Source organism: Prionailurus viverrinus, chromosome B3 (genome assembly GCF_022837055.1).
Source record: "Prionailurus viverrinus isolate Anna chromosome B3, UM_Priviv_1.0, whole genome shotgun sequence".
NCBI classification, from domain to species: Eukaryota; Metazoa; Chordata; class Mammalia; order Carnivora; family Felidae; genus Prionailurus; species Prionailurus viverrinus.
This window is the reverse complement of record NC_062566.1, coordinates 138,684,237-138,710,050: the sequence shown is the minus strand read 5'-3', so window position 1 is coordinate 138,710,050 and position 25,814 is coordinate 138,684,237. Positions and strand designations below refer to the sequence as shown.

General features: G+C 56.9%; 1 long non-coding RNA gene across 3 annotated transcripts in view; it reads right to left on the bottom strand.

Moving 5' to 3' along the window:
• The window catches only part of LOC125168008 (uncharacterized), a 34,899-nt gene extending 9,664 nt beyond the window's left edge, over positions 1 to 25,235 (bottom strand). Inside the window, exons 1-5 of one of the 3 annotated variants that reach the window (XR_007153024.1) lie at positions 25,136 to 25,234; positions 22,414 to 22,517; positions 15,182 to 22,192; positions 14,926 to 15,100; positions 5,507 to 5,579 (exon numbers count right to left, since the gene is read on the bottom strand). This is a non-coding gene — a long non-coding RNA (uncharacterized LOC125168008). Of the gene's footprint in view, positions 1 to 5,506; positions 5,580 to 14,925; positions 15,101 to 15,181; positions 22,193 to 22,413; positions 22,518 to 25,135 lie in introns of all 3 variants that reach the window. The other 2 variants (XR_007153021.1, XR_007153023.1) reach the window with 2 other exon arrangements.
• Positions 25,236 to 25,814: the final 579 nt, after the last annotated feature.

Below are 25,814 nucleotides of genomic sequence, written 5' to 3'. Positions count from 1 at the left end.
GGGGGGGAGGGGGGAGGGGCGAGGCAGGTCGGGAGGAGGGAAGACAGTGCAACACACAAGGCAAGAGCGGTATTTGCCGAAATACAGAGTACATCGGAAAACAGTCGAGAAGACAGTAAGGCCTTGAAACGGGCTCTGGGGATGCCATGTCAAGGGGGACCGGGACCCGGGGCCCACTTCTGCAAGCCCAGGCTGAGGGCACCTGCCTGAGACCCCCAGGTGAGAAGGGCAGGCGGCCCGTCACACAGCCGACCGGGCTGGAGGGCACCCGGCTCATTTCAGAAAGTTGCATGAACAAGGTTCTGGTGATCTGCCTCTGGGCGCCTGGGTCACTGGGCTCCCGGGTCACCCTTCTCGGGCACTCCTGGCCATTTTCTAACCCACACAGCCCCGCGGATGTGAGCGGCGCCACACCAGCGTGGTCGGGAGACAGGGCCCACTGGCCCCGGGGCCTCCTGCTCCCTTGCCCTCTGCTGCCCCCTGGCGGGAAAAGCCTCCCTCACAGGTGACCCGGCCCGGGGAGGGGCCAAGACACCCACCTGGTCCCACACCCCTTGTTCACACAACATTCTGCAGGGGCCAGGGCCTGGGCCCTCCCGCCTGCCCAGGGCTCTGGACAGGGCGCTGCCCACGGTGGGAGAGCATGTGCCCCCCCAGTCAATCCAAGCAGGAAGCTGATGGCCTTCGAAGTTCACGGATGGGGAAACTGAGGATGAGAGAGATGAGGTCGAATGGCCCACGCAGCCAGGATACCGCAATGGCACTCCGCGGCCAGGGACCCCCGAGCCAGCCCCCCCCCCGCCGGGTGAAGTGCGTGCGCCAAGGACAGAGCATGCCAAGAGCTCATACCCTCTCGTGTGGCTGAAAGGAAGGCCCCTCCCTCCCTCCCTCCGTCCATCCGTCCGTCCGTCCTTCCGTCCTCCTTCCAGCTCCTCCTCCGTTCATCCCTTCACCCTGACTCCCTGGTCTATGGGCATCACAGCGCGGCTGCGATCTAATCGGAGCCTCGGTCCCGCAGACCTCCCTTCCCAGCCCTGTTCATGTGTTCACCCAGCCTCCTTGTCCCTATTCCCTATTCCCTTCTTTATTTCGTCCAGATCTCACCTTCCCCGCTTGCTGTCTCTCCTCCCACAGGAGGAAGAGCCCCCGTCCCACCATCCCCTTGTCCCACCATCCCTCCGTGTTGACTCTTCCTTCGATTCCTGGTCCCCCGCGAGAGAGCCCGCCAGTCAAGGCCCCGTCCGTGCACACCAAGCGCCCTGCCTGCCCGTGTGCGTGCACGTGCCTGGCACCTCTGAGTCCCCGCTGACACTTGGGTATTTATTCTTGCAGTCGTGGGCCCCCACTGCGTATACCTTAGGACAGTGCAGGGACATGCAGCCTTGCCTGTGGGCTGTCTCCTTGGTCTTCTATTAGTCTCCGAAGGCTGTAACGCATCTGTCTATCGAAGGAGGGGGCACGTCACCTAATCCTGAGCCCTGATTGGACCACCTCTCTCTTCTCTCTCACTGCGATCGTTTTAACGTGCATTATCTTCCCTTTTTCCTCCCTTCCTCTCTGTCTACTCCCCCCGCTCTAGAAACTGGGACTGGTCCATCTCGTCGACCTTTCGGTGCGAGGACCGCCTGGCCACCACGCCTAACAGAGCCTGTCCCTTCAGACACACCCCCGGCACCGTTCACGGATCCCCCTTCCACTTTCCTCCTCTCTCTCTTGTCGCTCTCAGGGGCCTCGGGGGCCTGGAGCCGGATGACTGACAGCCCCAAAGGGTAGCCCTCTCCCTGGCTGCTGCAGGCAATCTCCATTCACAATTCAGTCGTTCCTGCGTCCACTCATTCTTTCTGTCACCCTTCTATTTCAATATTCATTCTTTTATTTATGGGCCTCAGGTGCACTTTATTTATGGGCCTCAGGTGCACAGAACTGGATTAACCATCATCTGTGGCTCCCGGGGCCTTCGCCGCGCCGTCCGTGTGGGGCTGCTTTTTGCTCGTTAGTTCCTCGAGCTGGTGATCTGGTTTAGGGTTTACTTAACAACGTCAGGAGTCCAGTTTCGAATCCGTCACTATTCCGGGCCCCCGGTGCCCGCTCGTGCCTTTGTCAGGCATGGCACTCTCTCTCGTATACCTATGTGCGTATTCACTTTTCGTTCATGGGCCACGTTCGGTCTTGTATCTATGGTATTGGTTTTATTATCTATAAACTCTGGGGCCCCAGAGTTGAACTAATGTGGGCGATTGGTGCTAAACCAGTACCCTCTCATAGACTTCGCTGTTGAATCTGTTTGTTTTTTAATTTTGATTCTCACTCCCCCCCCCCCCAATCTTGATTGGTTTCTGTCTTCCACCCTTCTGATCTTTCTTACTGCCTTTCATTCTTTCAGAGATCAGGCACCCTCCTCGTCAGTCAGTGCAAATCTCTCTTCTCCTTCGCTCCTTCGTTCAAACGTCCACGCATCCATCAGGTCCCTTCTCCCCAGTTAAGTAACTTTTTCTGCTTCCGGATGACAGGTGTGCCTAACTGGATACATGATCATCTGTAGCCAACGGTCCCCCCCACCTCCCCAGCCGGTTTCCATCGCCTCTCTCTGTCTCTCTCCCTCCTTGGCTCTCTTGATCTTTGGCGCTCAGTTGCCAGGGACCCCTGAATCCTAATGCCACATGCAAATGGTCCCTGCCCCTGCAGCGTCATGGTGCCTGCCTGCCTCCCTTCCTTCCTTCCTTCCTTCCTCCCTCCTTCCCTTCTTTCCTTCCTTCCTCCCCCTCCCTTCCTCCCTCCTTCCCTCTCTCCTTCCTTCCTTCCTTCCTTCCATTCATTCTCCCTTCCTTGTTTTCTTCCTCTTTCTCAGCCACTTACTCCACTACTAATGGGGTGAGTGCTCAGACCTGGACCGATTACGATCCACAGTTTGAGCCTGCCCTCCCCCGTGGACCTCCCACCTAGCCATTTAGTCGCCGCCACCCTGCCACCACCTGCCCCAGCTCTGCTTCTCTCCCTTCTCCCCTCCCACTCCCCTGCCTGCCTTCTCCCGGTGCTCGGGTGCCCAGATGAGATGAATTACCACCCTGCCGACACCCAGCAGGTGCTCCTGCGGGGCCCGGCACCCTTCACTCCATCCACCCCGGGTGTCTCTCTGGAGACTGACTTGTCTATTCAGAGACTCCTTATTTTATCGATAGCACCACGGCTTGTAGAACGGACTAACCATGAACTTGGACGCCTGACAGTCTCCTATCAGTAATCCTACCACTGCCTTCCTGCCTGAATTTATTCACCCGTTAACGTGTTTCTGGACCAACCGTCTGTGACTTTTCCTTCCGTGCTTGATTTTTATTTCGATAATTTTACTTGATTCTTTCTTTTACCCTTTCGGGGGACAGGCTCGGCTCCCAGCACCGGACGACACCACAAGCCCCTCACGCTGTGTTCCCACCTGGGTCCAGGCGTTTCCACCGTGAGCTCGCTCTCTCCCTCTCTCCCTCTTTCCCTTTGGCTTTCTCTCCTTTTGGGACTGATTTATTTATGTGTGCCCGGAGTTAGAAAACTTTTGGTAGACGTTAACTCTCTTCTCTGGTGTCCTGGGTCCTCTCTCTCTCTTTTTAACGATTCTTTGAACTCCTCCTCTGCCACTTACTTATTCTTATGCCAGGAGCACGTACGTGGACTCGTTGCCATGCTTGGTTTACAATAACCTGACACAGGCCTCCTTGTGTATGTGTTCGCCCCCTCGTCCAAGGAAATTACCCTTTTTCCTTTCCTTCACTGTTTGCGTTCTGCCGCACTCGCTCTCCCTCCCAAACACCTGCTCCCTCCTTCTCGAACCTTCTCATCCTGACGAGGTTCCTGCTCTCATCGGTTCCTGCTCTCATCGTCAACAGTGCGAGTTCTCTCAGGGGCCTTCTCTTTATTCGTTTTCATTTTAACTTTGCTTTGACGTACAGAAAGCCGTACCTACTTAACGTACGCACCCTGGTGAGTCTGGAGAGAAGCGTCGCCCGGGACCCCAGCACCACGATCTTTTGTCATAAGCCTATCTATCCGTCACCCCCGACAGTTTCCTCCCGCCCTGACGGATCATTCCTTTTCTCGCCTTTTCTGCTACGGACGCTTCACGTGAGATCTAGCCTCTTAGCAAAGGTTTAAGCGTACGATACGGTCCTGTCCACCACTGCCTTCTGCGTTTCCCCTTCCTACTCATTCTTGGTTCCATTCGGGTCTTATTCTCTTACGATAGACCTCAGGGGCTACCTATCTGAATCACACGTACGCCTTGGTCCGTGGTGACTGGATACTCGTTCTTGTGTGGCTCTCTTTACACGGTGATTCGACATTTTGTTGGTTTCCTGTATCAATCTCCTAGGCATCGAGTGGGATCGTGTTCATTGTACTCTCATCCTGGCTTTTTCACTTCCCCACCTAGTGATTTGTTTATTCGTGCCCCGGTGCCTTCATTCACTCATCCATCCATTCGCTTATTTGGACCACGTAAGAGATACCAGTGAAATGACCTCCCAACAAGACAAACGGAACGTCCACAGTCTTCGACCTTTCTGCTTCCTCCCACCAAGCTGGTCACCAAGGTGTGCGCGCCCCACAGTCCTTCACACGTACACATGGCACATTCAGGCACAGGCACAGTAAATGTTAGTGCAGCCAGACCCTCCCGGGGCTCACGTCCTAGACAAACCGGGACAGGTATGCGGTTAGGGCCCCCGGACTCTTCCCTGGCGCTTCCCCCTGGACCCCGGTGAATGGGCATCCCCATGAGAAACCTGTTTCAAGACCCTCGAGTACACAGAGACACACACGTTGTACACAGTCTCCCCAGTGGGAAACGACAGACATGGCATTCATTTCTAAATAGACGGCTTTGTCTGTAGCAATATGAAAATATTTGGGCCTTTCAAGGCCGATACAAAAGCAACTACCCATTACCATTGCTGAGTGTCTCAGTCCCAAACAATAAAGAACTTGAAGAGACTTAGCCGGAAACTTTGAAGACAGAAAATCTGCCCATTCTGTTTTCCAGACATTTCAAGGGGGTGAGCGAAGGTCATTGGAGCTCGAAGCCCGTTTGAGAGGCTGGTCCCTCGGCCCGCGTTTTTTCCTCGGCCCTTTGAAGGGCCCCCCAGCTCACAAGGGCACTTCCGTCCTAGTCTGCCCTGGGGCACAAGAGCCAAAGGGACACTCAATAATGAAAGGGCCATTCAGGTAGAGGATCGAAAGAGAAGGAATTCTTTGGGGGTCCGGCACTCGAAGCCGCCTATAGAATTCTTTTGCCACAGAGACAACACAAGGAGGCTGGGGGGTCCTGCCTTAGAACACAAGCCCCCCCAGGTCCGCAATCAGTGTGGCTCGCTGGGCACCCACCTCCCCGTGAGCGGACCACTGGCCGGTGCTCACCACTCCCTCCCGCGGGGCTTGCCTGGCAGTGTGCTCCGGGAGGCAGCCCCCCCACCCTCAGTGACGAGGCCACAGATGCGTTCCCCACGCTCCAGCAACTTACGATTTGAAAGCCGGAGGGTGCCGGGTCGCGCGTCGAGGTCTCTTCCGTGGAGAATTCCAGATGGCGGCTTCGACTGGAATGAGAAAGCGCTGGGTCACTGCCCTGGAAGCTCACCCACCCCAAGCAGGGACTCCCCAGCTTCTAGCGAGTGTGGGATTGGGAAAACCCAACCTTTCTCTCTTCGGTACCCTCGCTCTCCCGCCAAGCTCCGCACCCCAGCTTCCTCTGAGTCTGGAGAGGATGGGGCGGGGGGGGGGGGGCAGGCAGAGAGGAAGAACGAGGCTCCTGACCCAAGAGCCCTTGGCTGAGAGCTACCCGTGCATCCAAGTACTACTCTGTGGAGCCCAAAGATGTCGAGCCACTGCATGAGTGACCGCCGAGCTGGACGCCGGAAGGGTGGGGAGAGGATTCCCTGGAAGGACATCCTATCATGACGGAGGGCACAGCCGAGGCACAGCATGTGCTCAGAGAGAAGCCAGCGGGATGGGGGTGTGAGCAGGGGCAAGACGAGAGGAGTGGGCTGCAGGGTCTTTAATGGACAGCGTGTCCTAAAACCACAGCGCACACGTCACAGGATGGACGATCGTGGCGTCTGGACAAACACCTTCACCTTCATAACCACGTACAAATTTTCATCAGCCCCACCAAGAGCCGCGGCCAGGCGCAGCCAACCTTCAGTTTCGAGCATTTGCCTTCAAGTTCAAACAAAAAGTGAGTCGCTTAACGGTAGACTCACATTATTACGTATCTGTCGAAACACACAGACCGTAGGAAGCCAAGAGCGGATCCAGTGACGTCAGCGTTGGACTTTAGCTAATGACGACGCATCAGAGATGGGCTCCGCAAGCAAGATAAATGTGCCACCACGCTACAAGGTGTTAACGACGGGAGAAACTGGGGTCTGTGTGGACGCCATTGACTCTTTCTGTAACCCTAAGACTGCTCAGGAAAGAAGTCAATTTGTTAAAAACCAAAACAGGAGCGCCTGGGGGGGCTCCGCCGGTTGAGTGTCCCACTTCAGCTCAGGTCACGATCTCGCGGTTCGTGAGTTCGAGCCCCACGACGGGCTCTGTGCTGACAGCTCGGAGCCTGGAGCCCGCTTCGGATTCTGTGTCTCCCTCTCCCTGCCCCTCCCCCGCTCATGGTCTGTCTCTCTCTGTCTCTCTCTCAAAAATAAACATTAAAAAAAATTTAATAAAACAAAAAACGTTATTTTGAGCAAGTCGATTTTGCACACATGTTCAGTAGAGTCTAGTGAAGGTAAGGAGGTGTGGCCGAAAGGTGGCCTGTGACAGCTGAGGTGGGTGAGGGCGGAGCCAGAGGTCGGGGCAAGAGCGGGTGCAGGCAGGGAGCCCCAAGGTGGGAAGAGGCCCTCTGCAACTCCCCCTGCCCTGACTTAAGCCCTCGGGGATTCCCCCCACTGCCTACACCTCTTTATTCTCAGTAGCGTCCATCACTGTGTACCCAGGACTCAGCCAGGACACAGGAGGGCACAACTCGTTTCCAAATCCTCCTAAAAATTCCTTCCTTGGCCTTGAGCTTCCCAAACACCGTTTTCCCCTAATCGGTTGATCTTATGAACAAAAACCAAATAGTCTTTAAGATATAAATGTTAATAAATATAAGCTGGTAGCTGACCAAGGGCAGACTCTGGTTAGGTAAAAGCTCTGGGCCCCCCATTTTTTAAAAAAATTTTTTGGGGCGCCTGGGTGGCTCAGTCGGTAAGCGTCCGACTTCGGCTCAGGTCACGATCTCACGGTCCGTGGGTTCGAGCCCCGCATCTGGCTCTGGGCTGATGGCTCAGAGCCTGGAGCCTGCTTCCGATTCTGTGTCTCCCTCTCTCTCTGCCCCTCCCCCATTCATGCTCTGTCTCTCTCTGTCTCAAAAATAAAAATAAAAACGTTAAAAAAAATTTTTTTTTTTAATTTTTTTTAATGTTTATTTGCTTTTGAGAGAGACAGAGGCAGAGTGTGAGCAGGGAAGGGGCAGAGAGAGTAGGAGACACAGAATCCAAAACAGGCTCCAGGCTCTGAGCCGTCAGCACAGAGTCCGATGCAGGGCTCGAACTCACAAACCTTGCGATCAGGACCTGAGCTGAAGTCAGATGCTCAACCGATGGAGCCACCCAGGTGCCCCTCTGGGCCTCCCACTTTGAGCTGGATACCACCCGAGACAGTTTCCAGGCCTCCCCAGGGGCCTGTGCGCGCCTGGGGTGCGCCCCTCATGGTTGCCACAGTCCTAAGGGGACAATGGGACTCCAGACCCTGAACGCACAGCAAGACCCCAGGCACTGTCACCTCCCGTGGGACTAAGAGTTGGGGGAAGGACTTTGGTGCGTTTACCAGGACCAGGGAAATCAGAGGTAGCTCGGGGCATCTGGGTCTCTTCCTGCTTCTGCCCCGGGGGCTCCAAGAATTCCCCAGGGTTCCTCACTGTCCCTGATTAACTTTCACGCAGATCCCAAGGCTGCTTGTGCAGACACAGCCCTGGCAAAGTCATGCGACAGTTCCAAAGCTGTGGGCACCAGCCCCGCGTTTGCTGTGATGTATAACAACGCAGTGCCGGGCTGGAATCGTAACAGATGTCAGAAAAGCTGCAGAGGTGAGTCACTGTCTGGAACCAGAGGAAGACACAAGGCCTCCTTACAGGGTCCAGGGGAACAGCTGTCACAAGCATTTGAGCTCAGACCTCACAAATGCGTGCGCTGAACTCACGAGCCACGCAGGAGGCGTTGGTGGACGCCCCAGAAACCTCCTCCGTGGCTTAACAGGATTAGAACATTCTAGCTCAAGGTCTTAAAAGTTCCTCTTTTCTGGAGGCAAACAGGACCCAACTGATCTGGCCTTTGGTACGCATAACTCGTGGATGTGCAGTGCAGGGAGAGACGTTAAAAGGATTAGTTTCAATAAAACGGTGATTTCCAGAAATACAGCCTGTAGTGTATACAAATAATCAGGCTCGCCTCAGATCTCAGGCTTCCTACCTGTTGAGTAAAGACCACCCTCCCACAACTTCCCCTCACAGACGCAGGCTCTTTGCAAAGCTAATTTCCTGTACCTTTGTGAAGACCGGGGCCTGGACATTATGGACCCATTTATGAAAATGGGAGAGGTAATTGGGCCATCTTTTGAAATCATGGCCCCTCTCTTGCTGGCCCCCATCAGCCCTCTAATTTTGGCTGGCGGGGCCATGGAGGATGTTTACATATGCCTCTTCCTGGAATTTCACTCTTTGCTTCAGGAGTGGGCAATTAGAGAGAATTAGGGCCTATTTGGCGTATGTTTACGGTTAATGGAGCAATGGTGGAGGCACAGCCCCGGGAAAGGCAGTCGCTGGTCTAATTGAAGTTGGCAATTTCGCTATTCCTCATTTCAGCTTCCAGGTACCATTGCCACCAAGGTCACAAAACAGAGGCCACAGCCCGCTGCGGCAATAACCCGGTGCGGGACCGACCCGGGGCCCCGCGAGCCGTTTACTATCACAGCCGAAAACACAGAGAGAGAGCCGCAGACAGCTTCCAAGTTGGGTCCGAGACGGGCAGCCAGCACAAGCCTGGGGACTGATCACTTTTCCAGAAGTTACCACCCTGATGGCTTTTTCGGGAAGTTCTCAGCCGAGCGGGCGAGGACGCCAACATAGGTGCTGCCGAGGGTCTCGTGACCAAAAGGCACCAGGTGAGCCACAGGGGCAGGTGCGGCAGCCACACCCTCCCGGGACCCGCCGCCACGGGGCCGGCTCGGCTCTGTTACACGGTGACCACCCCACAGCCCAGAAGGGTTTTCCAGGCCTGGCCGGCGGCCCACCCATTTGGTAAAACGCTCTATAAAATGCCATTCCGGCCCCAGCGTCCACAGGCAGTCCCTCGGAGCTAGCTTGGGGTGTGAACACTATCAGGATCTTGGGGTCAAAAAGTGGCTGGGGATGGGGGGGGGTGTCAGACCGTGGGGACTGGCTAATGACCGCAACCCCATTGCCCGTGCTGGCCAAGCGGGGCACAGCCACTGGCAGTGGGCTTCACATCCAGGGCCTGCTACCTGGAGCAAGGCATCAACCCTCTCCGGTCTCTGTCTCCTCTCGAAAGCAGAGGAGGCCGGACAGCAGTGGGCCAGTAATCCCGGGGCCCTCGGACCCTAGAGACCCAGCAAGCAAACAGACAAACCACAGAGGACCACTGAGGCAGCCAGAAGGAAGCCAGAGCTCCAAGGGCCCTCAGATGACCGAGATCCTGCATGGCCCCATGTTGCAGTTGGGAAAATCAAGGCCAAGCAGGCCAGAGACAGGATCCAAGGTCACACCCATAGCGGGGGCTGAGCCCGGGCTGGAACCGGGCCTCCCGAAGGCTGTTCCAGGGCGGCTGCTGCACTCAGAGCACCCGTTTAGAGTTTCCTCCTCTCAGTGACCAGTGCTGAGTAGTGGGAGTGCGCCCTAGAGGCCAGCGGGGGCCCCGTCTGGGCACCTGAGGCCTTCCGTCCTCCCACTCCGGTGAAGCGGGGCCCTGGCCTCTCCCCAGCTGACATCCCGTGCTCCTTCTGCCTTACAGAACACCATGGAAGGTTGACAGGCTACCGGCTCATTTTACAGATGGCAAAATGGAGGCCCAGAAGCCAGCAGCAAGAGGCATCGGCCAAGACTGGGACGGGGTCCCCTTCCTTTCGTGGCGGGGTATCGCCCCGTTGGTCCAGGGGGGCGGAGCCCTCAGGGTAGTTTGGGGCAAGCTCTCTGCCGTCCATCCGAGAGGGTCCCCTTGCTGGGGGCTGCCCCTGGCCCTGTGAGCCACGCTGACCCCGCCACCCTCCCTAACTGCAAGCACCAGCCCCCTCTTTCCTAACCTGCTGGGAACAACTCTATGTCCACCCTCAGGACGGCCCAGAGAACGAGCCGCGAAGACAGGAGCCGCCCAGCGGAGTCCCGCATGCCTGGCACAGACACGTGGTCAGCCTCCAGCCCCTCTGACTGTCCTTCTCCAACTTTCCACGCTGGAGTCCTGTCCCCCTGGCCCCATCTGCCTCCCCGGCTTTCTCTCGGGCATGAGGCCCAGTTTGATCAAATCCTTGTTTACAGGCGAGGACTCTTCTTCCTCCTGAGAAACTTGCAGAATACAAGCCCTTAGGCCCGAGAAGCACCAGCGTGTCTGAGGTCACGCTGCTGGGGTGACTGCTTAACCGTGTCATTGTGCGGCCTCTTGTCTGCGCCTTGCAGCTCCCGACACACACACGCACACACACACACACACAAGGGCAGGGGCCGCCGCAGCCCCCAGAGGGAACACACACACACACACACACACACACACACACACACACACACACTCCGTTCCAGGGAAGGTGACTGAACTTTTCTTCTTTTCATCTGAAGAAAAGGCACCTTCTATTGAAAGAATGTATTCACAGGACCTGGGAAAACTCATGTGCACTCGGCCCTCCCGATTATCCCCAGGTGGCTGTTCTCCATGGGGGGCTCCCCCACATTCCTTTCTGCCTGCGCCTTTGTTCCGCCTCAAACGGCCCTGGGAGCTCCCAGGCTAAGAGTCCCTCCTTAAGCCCCTGCCAAAGACCCTATTCACTGCGCAGAGAAGCCAGGCAAAAGGTGGTGGGCAGCCGTCCTCTCCCCCGACCCCCAGGGTGGGGGACTTAAGAACTCTCCATCTGGATTGTTTGTAAGCCCAAAGAAACTGGAGAGCAATTAAGAGACCCACGACTACACCCTCCACCACCCTCCTCTCCCCCTGATTAATTCCCCTCCCGCACGCATCCCAAGTGGGGCCGACCCCAGCCTGAGCTACCCAGCACCTGCTCTGCTCCCTGGTCCCTCACGATCCCAGGACTGGGAGTGGGGGTGGGCAAGGGAGCTGGGAAGACAAACGCGGATATCTCTGGAGACTTTCTCACCACTCAGTTCCCAAAAGCACGGGTAGGGGCGATCAGTTCTCCACAGTGAGGACCGAGGTATGGGACCAAGTGTCTAACATCCAAGAGACGTTAGAAATTCCAGGATGTATGGGGCTCCCCCCGAGATGGGTCCTCCCCACTTCGGCTGGATCCAACTGAACTCGAGACCCCTCTCGCTGGCACTGCTCTGTCCTGCTGCAGTGGCCCGAGGGTGTCCAACCTCCTCCCAAGGGAGTAACAGCGGCTCTCTCAACGCACACCCTTCCTGGCTCTGAAACACTGACACGTTCCACGCCAAGAACCAGAGTCGGCATCTCCAGCACCGTCCTTCTCTAAAGCCTTCCCTAGGGGCCCGGCTTCTCAAAGCCGCAAGGGACCCGGGGCCGTCCCCTGGACCCAAGGCACCGTGGAGGGAGCGCTCCCTCGTTCCCCACCCATGCTTGGGTCTCCCTTTCAAAATGGGAACCCCACATCCGAGATGGCCTCGTTGGGAAAGATACGATTCTCTGCCAGAATTTTCCATCTGCCGAACCCAGAGATGGGAGCCAGGCTGTACTTCCTTGTTCCCCTTTTAGGAGAGAGGACAGGGCTCAAAGCAGCGGAGGGAAGGGGGCACGGCTCCTGGGCCTTCATCTACAACTGTGTTAAACTCTGGTCTTCTAAAAAGACACTGCCCCCGGAGCTGCGAGCCCTTCGCCATTCAGCTGACAATGCTGGTCTCCACACTGCCCGCTGCCCTTTAACCCTTTGGGACCTTAATTTGTCTCTCTCCACACCCCCTTCTGTGTAAAGCCGCCTTCTTCTTTTCAAGGAAAAATTCATTAGCAAGCTCATTAAAGATGGGTAGATTTTTTTTTTTCTCTTTCTAGAAGTCAGATTGCTCATAAAAAACACATTTGAGTTACTTCATGTAAATGAATAAGAAACACATGCATCCTGGTGCCCTTAAGTCTTGCCAGGTTTTGACATGATTTGGAGAAATGTGCTTGGAAATGCATTTGGGGTTTGAATCACAAGTCACAAGGTCAGGGGCCTTGAAAGCTTCAATGCACCTCCCCCCACCAAGGAACCTGCAGGTGGGAAAATGCGGGGCAGAGGGACGCTTGGTGCCTTTCTAGGAGCACAGAGGCTGAGTTGTGCTCTGGGTTCCCTTTCACACCCACCCAGGGGCAGGCCAGTAGAACAGGAGGGCCAGCTTCCGGACAAGACCACCATCCCCCCTCTGACATGGGTGCCCTCCCGGCAGCCTCCAGCTAGACACAGGCCCCGGGAAACAGCTTAGCACATGACAAATGGCCAGAGAACCCCGCTCCTGCCAGTGACAGGGCCTCCGCCCTCTGTCCGGCCAGCCAGGATCTCACCGCCCAGGGACGGGCCAATCCATCAAAAAAGAATTTTCCTGAAAATGCCGTTTCTTTCAACACCTAACAACGGCCGTTCTGTAATTCCTGGGACGTCCGACTGCACGGCTGATTGACGAGCTTGCGTTTTAACTTCTTTAATTGAGAAGAACCCTCGATCTAGTCTTCATCTGTTTTCCACTTAATGACACGCAAAACCCCAAATATGTACAACACGCAAAAATATGTGTTTGCCCGAGACCGAATATTCGCAAGTGCACCTGAAATACAAGGGGGCCCAAAGACATGTCATCCCAGACTGCCGTGGAGGGTGGGGGGCAGGGGGCTGGCAAAGTCTGGGACTGGCTGGGCACCTGACTCTGCCCCTCAGCTCAGCCCAGCTCGAGGGAGTCCTGAGATGTCCCAGAAACCATGGGCACTTGGCTCAGACTAGCTACACGGATTTGCTCTGTAAGCTCCGGGAACAACACCCCGCGCCCCCCCGCCACCGCACCCCAGACCTGCATCCCGCCCTATGTAAAGCTTCCCTCCCAGGCCTCTCTGCCACGTCACCGTGCTTGCAGGTGGTGGCTCAGCAAATGCCAGCTAGGGAGCAAATATCACAGGGCGGGGCTTCCCGGTGTCCTTCCTTGGGTTTAGCCCTGGGCACACACTCCCCGCCTCACCGCAGCCTGACTGGCTCTCTGGGGAGCGAAAACAAGCAGATAAAGGCAACAGCCCCCAGGTGTGGATACCTCTCTCTGCCCCTTGCTGCCTGCACGGGGTTGTGTTTAAAAATCACCTCCACACCTCATTTCCGTTCCCGGGGAGAGGGGCAAGGCTGTGGAAGGCCTGTCTCTGAAACCGATGTCTGATGAAAAGCCATTATGTAAGCGGACGGTGCAGGGACCCTGGGGGTCCACAGCAGGCGGCCCGCGGGCTGCTGCGCCTGGAGGGGACCCTCCCACACTCTGGCGGGGAGCTCCGATCATCATCGTCTTCCCTCTCGCAGAGCCCCGGGTGTAGGCACCAAGGGGGATGCTGGCATCTGGACCAAGGACACTGCTGGGACCCACCCGAGGCTCCATAAACGTCTGGGAGGCTGAGTTAGCCTCAGCAGGCCGTTCCTCCCACCTGGACCACCAGGGGAGTCTCACTGCCCTCGCTCGTCACCCCAGTGGCTACCCCGGGAGCATCCGCTGCGGGGCACACAAGGCACACAGCCAGTCTCGCTGGCACATCCCCGTGGCCTGCTGGCCCTGACACAGTACCCTCTTGTCCCGCCGTGAGACTCGGCTCCTGGGGCCCCAAAACACGAAGTGCCCTCAGCCCAGCTCCCTTTCTTCCTGTCCACCTGGCTTGGCTGCCACATGGGCCACATCACCGTGTGGGATCTCCCAGGGAACGCGGCTAGACCCTCTGGTCCTCGAGGCAAAGCTGGTCTTAGACAGCCCAAAGGAGCCCCAGCCCTGAGCACCCCCCCCCCCCGGCTCCATCGATGCGTCTGGAGTAAGTGAGGATAAACAAATGATCCGTGCTGGAGTGAACCGTGTGGCTATAATTCTTCTCTATCGTTACGAATTTTCTTTAAACAGACACGAGCGTTCCCATCTTATTGCAATTTCAGGGGTGAGGAAGAGGGGCCCAGAGAAGAACTCACTCAAAAACCAGTCTGTGATTGAAAGGCATTGTCAAAGCCTCGTGTGGGAGACCCCAGCATTCACACAGGGGCTGACGCAGCACGGCGTTCGGGGACAGACGTTTTCTGGCTACAGGCAGACGCGCTTTCCTGTCTCCACATGCCCACGCTGGCCCTCTGGCTGGGCCTCGGAGCCCAGAGAAGGCGAACGCTCTGCCCTGCATGCCACCCACAGGCTCAGCAAAGCTTCCCTGAGGACCCACCGTGCGCCTGGCCCGAGCCGGTTCTCAGGGGCCCCGGCCAGAGCCGGACACCCCTCATTACCGCGCCTGGTCCACAGCGTGCACTGGCTGGGGTGAGCCCCACTCACGCTGGCTCCAGGCGGCCAGGGTCTTGGTTCCAGGCAGCCCGCTGACACCCAGCTCGCAGGCCTGGTGAACAGGCTCCGCTCTTGGTAGCCGCCCCCTCCCCGGCTTAAATGTGCACTTCTCGAATAGAGACGTGTGCTGCAACCAGCGAAATCCTGGTGTCCCAAGAAAGCAAGAAACTCACCCGGAGCCAGGAAGGAGCGGAGAGGCACAGCGCTGGGCGCGAGACGCCAGGCGAGCATCGGGAAGGAAGGCTGGGTGCAGGGTGGCGCTCCTCCGGGGGCTTCTCCCGCCTCTTCCGTCCGGTTCTCCGGCCGACCCAACCAGGTTGCGGCCCGCGTGCCGGGGACAGGGCTGACCTGGAGGAGACGCAGGAACTTAGGACTGCGGCGAGGCTAGCACTCCGGAAAAGCTCGAAAAGGCTTGGAGCCCCGTCTCACCTGCGGCGTGGCTTTCGGTGGAAGGAGGTGGCTCGTGGAGATGAGCAGTGATGGGAAGAGGTGTGAGGAGAGGCCACGGGCCCAGGTGGCAGCCCCCCAAACCGGTCACGAGGCCTGGGACGTGGCAGAGCCCAGGGCTCACAGGGACAGGCTGTGGCTAACACTCAGGGGGACACGACAAGAGGCACGGGGGGCGAGGGGCGGGACCGAAGTCTGGGTGCGGCCGTGGTGGCCCTGCCCCACCCACCCCCATGGGAGGAAGCATCCGAGGATGTCTGGGGGAGGTGGTTTGCCAGCAGGGGCCTGTCCCGTGAGCACTGGAGACCGGCTGCAAACTCTCTGGGGGAGGACGGGGGTCCTTAGGGAGAGGAGTATTTGGACCCGAGAGAAGGGCAGAAAGCAAGCAGGTGGACAGACGAGGCAGCGGGAGGGGCCAGGCAACCACAGGTGTGGGCTCAGCAAAGAAAACCAAACTGCTAGGCAGACGGCTAGACAAGTGAGGCCAAGAGAGTCACGAGCCCGGTGATTTTGAGCGCGGGGGAAGGGGCGGGTGGGTCAGGTCGGGCGACAGAGCTCCAGGTGGGTCAACCTGGCCAGCAGGCAGGGCAGAGCAGGTAGGCAAGCAGGCAGAGGCGGGGGCTGCAGAGCTCCCTGGAGGGTCCCGGCTACCTGCCCTTTTGCATGGGACGGCCCCCCCAGCCAACCCCCTGGCGGCAAAGGGGCTGGATTTAGCCCCAGGGGGAGGGAGGCATCATGGAGGAAGGGGTCCGGTTTGCGGAGCCAACTCAAGGGGGAGACCTGTGTGGCCAGAGCCCGAGGGGCGCGCGGTCCTGAGCGGTAGGGCGGGGGGGGGGGGGGGGGTCCAGGACAGCCACCAGCACTCAGCTACGGGATGGGGGGGTGGGAGGCAGAGAGGGCGGGAGGGGGGCAGAGCCCTGCAGATGGACAGGTTCAAGTTTCCTCCAGGGTTTAAATCAAAGGTCAAGGGGGCCAACTGGCCAAAGGGAGGCAGACCGGGACTGCCCCTCACACCCTCCTGCCTGCCTTCTCCACAGAGCCGGAGGCCACGGCTCCGGCACCGAACAGGGAGAGGCTGTCCTCAGCCAAAGCAACACCACTATCCCCCCCCCCCCCAAGCCAGCCCTCCCCAGGAGGCAGAGGCCATCAAGGATGCACTAAGGGATTCAGGGGCCAAGCCAGGGCCGGGCCGTGGGCTTGCTCAGTAAGGATCAACTGTTGGATGACGGGATGGACGCCTGAGTGAATGAAGGGGTGAGACCAGAAAGGCCCAGCTCAAATGGGGCTGGGGGTGGGACGATGCCCACTCCCCCTCAGTGAGACGAAACCCAGCCTCCACCCTTTTACCTGAAACTCCTTGCTTCCCAAAGACTCCCCTCTAGCATCATACAAGTATGGCGGGTCCTTCACTGACTCACCTGTCCAAACAGACATCCCACATACTCTTACTGAACCCCACTTTGTGCCAGGCTGGAGCTAGGGCACCCAGAGGGGACATGGGCCGGCCTAGGGCACCCCCAGGGGACCGGATCAGGAGACAGGGATGGAGGTAGAGGGGAGGAGAGGAGGGGGTGGAGAACAGAGGTGGACAGGAAAAGCAGAAACAGAACCTCAGAATCGGGGGCAGGGGAGGGGGCATCTCCTGGCCTCGTGCATTCTCTCGTTTCCCACCTGGTGAAGCCACATCTTCCTGGGACTCCAGACCCTCCGGAATGGATTCACTGAGGGACACTGAGACCAGTAGGTTCTGGGAGCCAGGGCGGCTCACACAGGAAGCTCACACAGGGTCCCAGACTGGACCCCGGGACCAGAAGAGCGGGGTGCCGGGGGTCCTGCTCAGGCACCGCAGAAACAAGGGGACAAGTTAGAAAGGGGCGCCCCTCTGCTCAAGGGAGCAATTAGCTCAGTCCCCTCGGCTCGTGGCCTCAGGAAGGCTTGACTGAGTTTCCAGAAACCCAAGCAGGGGCAGAGTTTAGGGGAGACGTCATCATGTGCCAGGCCCTCAGGGTGGCAGGAATGCGCACCAAACCCCAAGGTCCTGGCTAACAGATGCCTTCCACCCCCTCCCCAGGCTCTCAAATGCTGGAATATTAGGGACTTGGGGGCTTGTAGCTTAATTGCTAGCACGCATTGGAGAATAGGCCTGTGGTTAACTTCCTATTTAAAAGTCCTCTTGTTCAGAAACACCAGGAACTGCTCTATTTTTCTTTCCAGTAACTACGCTGAGAGGGGCAGGTTTTGGTGGGATCCCTATATTCAGAGGTGCCCATCCACTCCCAGTCCCCTCGTCCAGGTGACATCTGGGTCACCTGGACACCCTTCAATGTGTGTGGAGGGGACAGTTGGTTTGGCAGACTCGAAGAGGGGCTCATTCTGACTCATGCCAGAGAAATCTCTGGCCAACAGGTAAGTTATGAGCCCCCTCCCACCTTTTCTAAGCGCCCCTGTTCCAAACACCTTCCTTCTCCCTTAGTTTTGTTTTTCCTCCATTGGGCAGAGTCTGATGAACAGGGAGTGACCTAATCTTGATCTGCCTTAGGGAAAGAAAAGTCCAGAACTTGGGACACATAAGGGCAAGTTTCAGGCTCTAAAGACACCGATGGGCTCTGGGGGGGGTTCAAATCAGGACAAAAGCGGGGTGCATTCCAGCGAGGCACAGGGCATATGGGGGAGGGAGAGACTCAGGGGATTGTAAAAGCAGGGACTTAACTGCTTCTGATGCCGGATAGGAGTTGTAATGTCCCCTCTGTGAACTTGGCTCACTGAGTGACCCTGACAAACGGCTGGCCCTCTGAAGCTCACTCTCGGCAGTATGTGGGAGTCAACTGTGAACCCCAAACCATGCCGGTCCATGGCGGGGGCGGGGGCCTATGGGGCGCTAATATCCATCTAGTTCGTGACCAGGATGGGGGCATTCCACGGGTTCTGCACGTAGGCTGTGGCACTTTATCTACCGCTTGACAATGAAGTTTGCGATGGCCAGGGAGTCCCGAGAAACAGGTCAGGTGCGTGCTTCAGTAGGAAACACGCGCCGCCATTCCCCGGGCTTCTGGAGAAGGAAGCCAGGAGACAAGAAGCACCTGGACCACTGTGACATCTGTATGCGGTAGGGTCGAACAAAGGAACTTCTGCAAAGGGGCCCTATCTGCGGCCAGTCCCAGAGCAGCCTTCAACTTTCAACCCCGCTCAATGGGCCCCACGCTGGGACAGAGGCAAAGACTTAAATGAGGAGCAAATGAAACCCGGCTCGCTCCGGCACCAGAATTAGGAGCGTGGCCTAAGCACCGGTCGCCCCTGCCTGCGGACGCTAGCTCACCTCATTATGATAATCAGTGTGTTTTTCCTTCACAGACAAAGAAGGGCTCCTTATGAGACGAATATTGGAGTCCAGCAGTTACCTCATTAATGTCTGCAGCCTCTTCCTTGACAAGGCCCAAGATTAGCCCTGTGTTCATTAAGGGAAGAGGGCGGAAAGTGGAATAAAACTGAAAACCACAGCTGGGGGGAGGGGGAGGGCTCTTTCTGTGGGCCATTCACTCCCTGAAAGACTGCGTGCACCTTCGGGATTTAATCACCAGCGAGGGGGGCTGGGGAGGGTTTCACCAGGATGCAGGAGGTAAAGAGGTTAAACTTGACAGAAGGAGTTAAAAACCTAACATGGGGCAATTTGATTTGAAAGCTTCCTGGGATTTGTCACTGGGATAATCAATTTAAAACCTTTTTCCTGTTTACTTTTTTTTAGCCCGAGCCCCCCGAGAGGAAAACTTTCTCTGGATGGGGTTTTGGGGAGACGTTACTGTTTTCTAAGTGTCCTTTCCCGACTTTGTTGTTACTGCCTTCAGCGTCTTTTCTTATTTTTGTTGTTGTTGTTGTTTTCTGTTTTCTTTTTTTTTTTTTTTTTTTTTTGTCTTTCTCAGCTACTCTCCCCCCCCCACCCCGCCCGCACGCCTTTGTTCCCTTTCCGGTTCTCCCCGTGGGAACTTAACCTGTAAGGAAAGCTAATGAGGACTCCCAATTTTCTCACGAACACTTTACTGACCTTATTTCAAGGCCCTCAAATAGTGCCCGGTTCTTACCTGCAACACATCCCACCTGACCCTGCTGGGGAAAGATCAGTAACCCTATTCCTTAACCGAGAAAAACGTGGCTTGGAAAAAACCGACCAACCCCAAGGCCTCAGCACCAGGCGATTTCGTCAGGCCTCAAACCCGGCAAGAGGGCAGGAGAAGGTTTCCCAGAGAGATGTGAATAGTCCAGTTCCTCGGAGAAACTAAGACGAGGGAAGCCAGGAGCAGGGGATTCTGTGAAGCGTCTGGGGAGGATGTGTCGACCCGGGAACCAGAGCCGAACGCCACGGGAGGGAAAGAACGAAAATGTGTCCGTGTGTCCGTGAGCTGGAAACGTGTCCAGAGTTAAGCGACAGAAAAGTCATTACCTGAGTGAGAGCCGTTCGACGGAGCAGAACAAGTCAGGAAGCAGTGGGTTGAAGAGAAAATTGGAGGTGAGGAAGGAAGACAGCGAGTGTAGACAGGCCTTTCGAGAAGCTTGGCTGTGAAAGGAAAGAGACAGGCTGTCGTGGCTGGAAAGGGGGACAGGAGGGGCCTGGGAGGCGCCCGGCTGTGGAGAGAGCAAAGTTAGGAGTTCAGAGGGAAGAAGGAGTCGGACAGGGGACGGGTCGGAGACGGGAGGGACCGGCGCAGAGGACGCCTCTTCCTCTGCCACCCAAGAGGTGACGGGGGTGCAAACGTGCCGTGGGGCCCCGGTTGGAAGGCTTGATGGCCTCTGCTCCCCTTGGAGGTGGCAGGCCAGCCCCGGGTCAGGGCAGGGAGTTGTGAGGTTCAAATGAACTGATGGTGGCAAAAGGCCTTCGCGGAGCGCAAGGGGAGACATAAATGTTCCCTCTAATTACTCGCTGGTAGCAGGACGCTCAATTTTACAGCCCACTCAAATCTCACCGGGCCTGGATTTGCACTGACCATAAATTACGCGTCCTTACATTAAGGACGTAAAAACCTGTAGTAAAAGCTCCTGCCAGGCCCTGGAAGACAAAAGGTTCCCTCCTAATAGCCTGGATTAACTCAAAGCAGCCCTCCGCCCACTTCATTTGTCACCTTCCAAGTCACCCTTCCACCATCATTTGCCACATAATCCAATCAGCCCCTTTCAGATGCCCGGGAGCTATTGTCTCCACCAAGCTGGGCTTCTCTAAAGCGCCAGGGTTGTTTTTGTCCCGTCCGGACAAAACTGGTTGGCTTAAAAGGGGACGAAAGAAAGTACTGATCAATTGGGGACCCCAATTAGCTTCCAGGAGACTGTTTGCAGCGTCTTTGGATCACACACCAGGCCCGGTGTGCTGGGCACATTGTCAGCGTTCCGGAAAATGTTTGTTGAATTAATTCTGCTTTTATTTATCCCAGAATTTATTTATGGAGTGCAAACACACACAGCACCTACTGGGTGCTGTTATGACCAAGGGAGAAGAGGGCTGGGCATTGGCACCAAGAGGGGCTAACCCCCCAGGAGTTAAGTATCTAGCAATTTCCACAGCGATTTACAAAGCACTTTCATAGTGGTCACATCATTTGGGCTTCAAAAGCGCCCTGTGGGGTAGATAAACCGGGTGTTGTGTTGTTTTGTTTTTTGTTTTTTTTTTTCTGTTTTTTGTTTTTTTTTTTTTTTAATCCCCATTTAGCCCATGAAAGGGACTGGGGCTTAGAAGAGTTAAGTGACTTGTTTAAGGTCACACCGTCATTGAGAGGTGGGACCAGCACATGGCACCAGCATGGGGAGGGGCCACCCAGACCCCCCCAGACCACCCTGGACAGCTGGGATTCCAAACAGGCTATCCCACTGCCAAGTGTCTCTTCGGAAATAAAGGGCTCTTAGTAGAACTCTGGGCCAGGGGGTTAAGGGGCAGTCACAAGTGGCACCCGGGGTCCGACTCTGACCCCTTCTCTTGCCAAGAACGTGACAGAATACTTACACTCCTCCAGCCTCAGTGTCCTCACTGTCACCGTGAACGGTGCCACAGGAAGGGCACTGGGTTCCCCCACGTCCTCTTGCCCACCCACCTTTTCAGATCACTCAAATCAATGCCGAATCCGTTTTCATCTGTAAAGGAGGCTGCTTGGTTCACGTGGATGTAGGGCATGGGAGGAACACACTCCGACAACAGAGAAAGTGCTCTGGAAATGACCACATGCGTGATTCGCATTCCTACTCGGGCCAGCCCAATGCCCATCTTGGCGGACCCCTACCTGGTGCAAGGAGAGCCCCGTGGGGAGGGGCTGCCTGGAGCGCTGTGGGAGAATAAACGAGAAGAGTGAGACACGTGACGAGGCGGGAAAGGACTGACCCTACCAAACTGTTTCAACAAACATTTGCCAGTCACCTCCTCTATGCCCGGCCTTGCCTGAGGCTGTTTCACCTCATTTAATACTCACAACAACCCTGAGAGGTTACCCTTCTTGGCCCCATTCCCCCAGAAAGCCCAGGGGGATCTCAGAAGAGGTGGGGGTGCCCTTGGCAGTTGAGAAGCATGGCGTCGGGGCTCAGGCTCATTCCAGAAGCCCACCATGGGCCTTGGAATTGCCAGTGAGATGCTGGTCGAGCCCCTGGCCCAGGTCCCCCTCCTGAGAAGTTCCCGAAGGGATCCTTCCGTTCAGGACGTCGCAACGGCAACAATGGGTTTGTTGTCGGAGAAAGACCCACAACTTTTTGGGGAGGGAAACACTCCAGGTCGCTGGCACGTTAACGCAAGCGGAGACTTAATAGGAAAGTGTTCAAAGATAGCAAAGGTCAGAGGTTAACGACCAATGCCCCCTCACTAGGGCATTGGTTTTGAGCATTTAGCCAAGAGGGAGAGCTGGGTGGTCGGTCCTGGTCCTCTTCGTCCTTCGTCATCCTGGTCCACGGGGGTGGGGGGGGAAGGGGTCTCTGCCAGGGGCTGCTTTGGACGCTGGTGCCATCCAGGGGTCGAACTCCTAGTGCCCTCTGCAATTGATCAAAGGTTAGAGGACCCACTTAAAAGCCTAAGTCGAGGTAGTCATTAAAGTTTAAGTGAGTTAATTACAGCAAAAACTAATGAGTTAAAATTTCAAATGGTCTTTTAATTGCTAACGGGCCCGGGCGTGGTGCAAGGAGAGTGGCAGGGGGGCGGGGGGATTCTGCCCATCAGGTTGAGTATATACTGCCACAAAGAGGGGCTGAGGTACCATCAGGTGGAGGTGAGCAGCAAGCACCTTGGCAGCAGCATGGCATCGAGAGGAGGTCCTTGAAGACAAGGAGGTGAACGGATGATGTCATCCCTGAAGAGACCCTATGGCATGGGAAGGGGGCCAGATTAGAAACCATCTTGATGACCTCTAACGGTCAGCGCTGGAACAGCAGAGAGAGGGAGGGGGCAGTCAGAGGAAGAGGGAGGGGGCAGTGGGAAAGAGGGAGGAGGGGGAGGGAGGAGTTAGGAGGGAAGAAGGAGGGGAACGGAGGGAGGAGAAAGGGGAGGGAGGTGGAGGGAGGAGGGAATGGGAGAGAGGAAGGGGGGGAAGGAGGGCTGAGGAAAACAGGAGGGGAGGGGGAAGAGGAGAAATGGGAGGGGCGGGAAGGAAAGAACTGGAAAGGGGAGGAGGGAGAGAAGTGGGAGGGGGTAAGGAAGACTTGATTGACAGGGCACAAGTGTTAGCTGTGTGCGCATGCGCAAACTGAAGCCGGGTCTAGCGGGCCAAGAGCCATTTGCAGGCACAGGCCGCTAGGGGGCGCGCGGCCGGCACCCAAGACTACGGAGCACAGCCACCTGCGGCGCGCGCGCGCAGCAGAGCCTCCCGCGCCCCCGCAGCGCCTGGCCCGCAGCTGCCAGGGGCACAGCTGGCATAGAATGGGCGGGGAGGGAGGGGAGGGGAGGGGAGGGGAGGGGAGGGGGGGCGCCCAACAGGTCTCAGGCTGGGGGAGGCCAAAGCCCATACCAGCGCGTCGCGCGGGGCCGCCAAGTCCCTGAAACACCACGCCCGCCATCGCCTGCCAGAATCCACCTGTAGACATGGAGCAGCCCCCCCTCCCAACACATGGCCAGGGGTCTTTCTGCGCCCCCCGGCCGTGGGGGTCGCCATGCACCGGAGACGTATGAGGCTATCAAGAAGGCACTCGCCATAGGACCTTTCCAGAACACGATTCCACTTTTAATAAGTAAAAACACAGAAATCTTGGCTCTGACCTTCGGGAAATCCAATTAAACATAAATTAATTAAAATTATAAAGGCCCAGGTCTCAATACACCGTTTCACTCATTTGTGTGGTCTCTGGACACGTGATGCAAAAAAACAGTATTACTAAAAAAATAATATAAAGGCAAAACCACCTAAAATCATCCAGAGCCCTATAGACCACCCCCCTCCCCCCCCCCCCCGCCAAGTCTCACCTCCCCTTCTTGACCACAGCAAGAATTTCAAGACCCTGCACGATGGCACCTAATGAACAATTTCACGACCTCTTCATCCTGCTCAAATAAGCCCCACCTTCATAAGACCCCAAAACCAATGCCAACCAAAATAAACTAATCTGCATCCACGCTCTCCCACGACACCCTAAGTCACACAGCCAGTGCGAATCACGACATCTCTGCCCCAGCGCGAATGCTACGGCTGCTCCCCAGTGCACCCCAAGATCTCCAAACATTCCCCCCTCAGGTAAATGAATCCAGAATTCTCCAGTAAATCCCGCGCTCGACCCCCTCCAGCAGAAGAACAAAGGCCACCTCCTCTCACCACCCCGCCCCCCAAAATTCCGCAGTGCCGCCAGCGCCCTCTGGCGGCCAGCGAGGGAACCTTCCAGAAACCTGCCACGTAGCAACCCGCTCGCGCCTCCCCTCCCCAAGCCCGCCGGCCCAGAGTGGGGAGGGGGCGGCGTGGGGGGGCTTGACAGGGACAAAGGAAATGGCAAAAGACGACTTTATCAAAAGTCAAAAGCCCGCAACATGTCAGAATCTTCCAGCGACCATCACGCAATGCTAAAAAGACCCCCGACCCCCAGTTCCCAACTCCCAGCACCTAGACACCCTCCAACACGCCCCCTTTTCTGTATTTCGCTCTTGCCCCTTGATTAGCCTCCCCCAGGTTAAGGACACGGCCTTCTCTGCACCCCAACCCACCCCCCTGCTTCTATTCCGCCAGTGCCCCCAATGATCTGACCCTCCCCCCAGCCGCCTTCCCCTACGGAACTGATCCTGGGGGTTCCTGGCACGTCTGCACTTGGGCGCCATATCTCTCCACTATTAAAGTGATTGATCACGGGAAACCAAATGCTCTCGGTTCGCAATTTTACTCTAAATTTTGCCCAGAGTCTGCTCTGCACTAAACCCGTGTGTTTTGGATCCGTAGTCCCTTGCGGACGGGAACCTGTACTCTTCACGCCTACAGGCCCCCAAGAACCTGGCCAAAAATTAGGGGGGAAACATCTCCGGGGGACTCTTCTCTTTACGTGCTCCCCCCCCCCCCAACTCGTGGGGGCATGCAAAATGCACCCGCCGCCATATCTCCCACCCTCCGTGATTCTAAAGGTGGCTTCGAGCACGGAAAATCTGGGTTTTAGACCCGGGTGACTGCGGTATACTGGATTCTGACAGGGATCTGATCGGATTCCTCCCACTCGACTTAATGCGAGCCCCTACCACCCAGCCTGCCCTCAAGCTAAGGGGGCTGGACGAGAACAGGGCCCTGATTCCCCCCACCCCCTCCCCAGGAAAAAAAAAAAAAATGTGCCTCGAGATTTTCCTGCCTGACAGAATTGCATTTGCCGACACTCGGGGACCAGGCGAGGTGGCCGCCTGCAGGAGAAGGTCCCCGGCGTCTGTCATCGGCATGGCCAGGAGGACGGAGCCCAACCTCGAAGGGCTGTAGTCTTCGTTTTGCACATCCTTTCGGGCAAGGATGGCCAACCACTCACCAGGTGGGGAGAGTCTCGCGTGGGCGCCCCGGGTCTCCCGAGGAGCTGCGGCCAAGGCCAGCGGGCCAAGGCGCGCTCCATTCCAGCTCTCCGCCGTCTGCGCTAGGGGCTGGCTGGGTGGGGTTTATATGGAGGCGCAGAAGGGGTGGTCTCTGACGTCAGCGCATTCTGCTGCAATGCGCTCATTTCTCCAAAAGTGATTGGCCGGAAAAATGAGCCCCCCAGATTCTATGACAAATTGCTCTAGCCGCACCCAGATTGCAGCAAAGAAGGGAGGAAAAAATTCTGCCGCAGTGCCCCTCGCCGCCATGACCAACACCCTGTGTTCGCTGGTGCTTTTTCCCGACATGAGCCCCGCTCACCGAGCAGGGCGATCTGCCGGCGCGATCCGCTGGGAGAACGGGACAAGGGACGGTTTTCCCCAGGCGGGCCGAGGGTAAAGCCGGGGCGCTGGGGACAGCGGACACACACCTGACTATTTCGGAACCTCTATCAGAGGATGCGGCTTAGGGAGAGAAAACGATGCTTTCTGCTTATTGTCCTGGAAAATAAAACGCCCCGAGCGAGGTAACCGGGACCCAAATGTAAGTCGGCGGCTGTCACCCCCTTTTTGCCCACCCGTCTATTTCTGATTGGCTATCTTTGACATGGAAGGCTCGGCAGAGCATCTCGGAGTCAG